Source organism: Nerophis ophidion, unplaced genomic scaffold (genome assembly GCF_033978795.1).
Source record: "Nerophis ophidion isolate RoL-2023_Sa unplaced genomic scaffold, RoL_Noph_v1.0 HiC_scaffold_171, whole genome shotgun sequence".
Classification (NCBI taxonomy): Eukaryota; Metazoa; Chordata; class Actinopteri; order Syngnathiformes; family Syngnathidae; genus Nerophis; species Nerophis ophidion.
In genome coordinates, this window is record NW_026907093.1 from 27,023 (window position 1) to 30,000 (window position 2,978).

Here is a 2,978-nt window from a genome sequence, read left to right on the forward strand (position 1 = left end):
ACATTTGTTTTTAATGTCTGATCTTTGTCCAATCAATCTGTTGGGTCGTGATTTAATGTTAAAATGGGGTATCGGAATCACTCCGATGCCAGAAGGCCTCAAGGTGGAGAGGAATGCAAATGGGTCGAATTTTGTCTCATTGGAGGTGAATTGTCCGCTCTATATCTATCAGTGGTGGGTAACGACCACTGCTTTGCAGGATGTAGAGAGCACAATATCACCCTGTTTGAATCCAGTATCTGACAGAATTGAATCTGAAAGCATGTATTGTGTGTCACATGTTCGTGAAGGTCCGGACCAAGAATATGAAGCTTCATTCTATCATGGTTTGAATGATAGTTTGTTTATTAATGACGTCTATTTTGATGGATGCAAATGTGCAGTTGCAGTAAAATTAACTCCATCACAAGAAATATTGGATCATGTTGAAAATTCCAGTCCGCACATTCCGATAGCAAAAGCTAAATCTGATAATTGGCGGGATTTAAATCCTTTTATGCATGACTGTTTTTTGGCAAAGGATTGGCAACCGTGTGCACGCGGGAAAAAATGTATTCTATTCGCAAGCAGTCGATGCATATAGAATTAATTATGCGGCAAAAATTCATTTGCTACGTTCGGTGCAATTAGCATCTCCGACTGACGAAAAGTATGACGCACACCTGACTTTGACTGCGGTGACTTCTCCGACTGAGATTTCCTCCTTGTTGGCGCAAGTGCCGAGTTGTTTGTGGGCGAGGAACGACAGGCATGGGCTAATTCTGGTGCTGTTTTCCGGGATGGAGCCGGGTTTGGCCCTGACGCCTGAAGCTTTGTATGAATGTTGTCTGTCTATCTGTGTTGGCCCTGTGATGCGGTGGTGACTTGTCCAGGGTGTACCCCGCCTTCTGCCCGATTGTAGCTGAGATGGGCACCAGCGCCCCCCGCGACCCCAAAGGGAATAAGCGGCAGAAAATGGATGGATGGATGGGAAGCCTTGTCTTCCTAAACGCTTGTTTGATTGTTATGTGAAATTGAGTGATGGGTTGGACCATGTGTCAAAGGGAGGGATGTGTCGAGCAGTACAGCAATTCTGGTTTACTAAGGGCTTTTACGCTTTCACAGAACATCTCTGTAAAAGTTGTTTGATTTGTGCTCAAAATAATCCAGGTAAACTTAGACCATTACCACAAGCAGCACACCCACCGCCAAGTAGGGCTTTTGAGCATGTCATGATGGATTTCATTGAACTTACACCCAGTGAAGGGAAAAAATATTGTGTAGTGATGTGTAAATGGTCCTTAGTGTGTGAATGTGAGTATGAATGTTGTCTGTGCATCTGTGTCGGCCCTGCGATGAGGTGGCGACTTGTCCAGGGTGTACCCCGCCTTCCGCCTGATTGTAGCTGAGATAGGCGCCAGCGCCCCCCGCGACCCCAAAAGGGAATAAGCGGTAGAAAATGGATGGGTGGATGGATGGTTGATATGTTTTCAGAATGGGTAGAAGCCTTCCCAGCGAAACATGCTTCTTCCGCTGCAGTGGCAAAAGCACTTTTAACTGAAATTGTGGCAAAGTGGGGCATTCCGAAGAAGTTATGGAGTGACAATGGTTCACATTTTGTAAATGAGGTGATACAGCAATTGTCTGATTATTTGCAAATTGATTTGAGAACTCATTGCAGCTACCGTCACAATCCGGAGGTGCTGTTGAAAGAGAAAACGGAACAATTCAATTAAAACTTGCCAAATGTTGTGAAGAGACTAAGCTCAGCTGGCCTAAATGTTTGCGGATAGTTGTCATGTACATGCCTATGCAGGTGTGCACGCGTCATAACCTGTCACCTTTTGAGATTCTGTTTGCAGTCCCCCCTAATGTGGGGATAGGACCATCAGGACTGCCAATTGAGACGACCCTCTGTGAACACGGACTGGTAAGATATTGTATATCTTTAACAAAGTGTTTTGCTAATATTCGAAGGCAAGTCTCTTTGGCGCTTCCGGGGCGAGCGGATCATCCTCTACACACCATTGTGCCGGGCGACTTCGTGCTTATCAAGAACTTCAGACGGAAGAGCTGGAAACAATGAGGCTGGCTCGGCCCGTTCCAAGTTCTCCTCGTCACCCCCACTGCAGTGAAAGTGGAAGAACGGCCGACGTGGGTCCACGCTTCGCAATGCAAGGCGATTTCGGGCCCTGTAGCGGTGGCCGCAGAGGAGTGAGGAGCTGTAAAATCGCTTTTGGCTCCTACGGCAGGATCCGCGGCTGCAGAGACGAGAGTTACACACACCTCCCTCGCATCACATCTTTAGAGAAACACTACTAGTTTGCAGACACAGGTGAAGGCGCTGAGGGCCAAAATCACCAGGACAAATGTGTAGCGGACTCACATAATGTCTCAAACTGCTATGTCTGTACATATATGCCTATAGCGGCGTCCAATCCACATGTCACACCTAAGCCTGTAATGGAGGGTTATAGATATTTTCCCAGGATGTGTTATACCTTTTTGCAGCAAATCTGAATGATACGGTTAAAGCGCATACGGGGACACCTTTGTCTTCGCTTGTAGATCCGAAGTTAGATTTTTATGATCTGTGGTCCGATAATGATACGAATGTGCTTTTTGGTCCAGTTTATATTAGGCCGGGTATGAAATGTGCGTGTTATGCGGTATCTTGGAGCCTTAGAGAGCCGCCAGTGCAGATGGGACAAATTCCACTGATGTATTGTTTAAATGTGACTAGTTCATGCACTACATATCACGGTAACACTAGTTTGAACATTTCACAGGCTGCGCAAGGAGGAGGCTGTTCTCCCTATTTTACAGATCAAACTGGCACGCGGCCTCAGGAGGATGTTCTGTGGCTTTGTGGCTTTAACGTTTATGTTAGATTGCCATAGAATTGGATGGGCCGTTGTGCTATGATAACAGCTGCTGACCACTCTTACATTGTGTCAGCTGTTCCGAGTCATAGGGGTAAGCGTGAGTATGCACCCCAT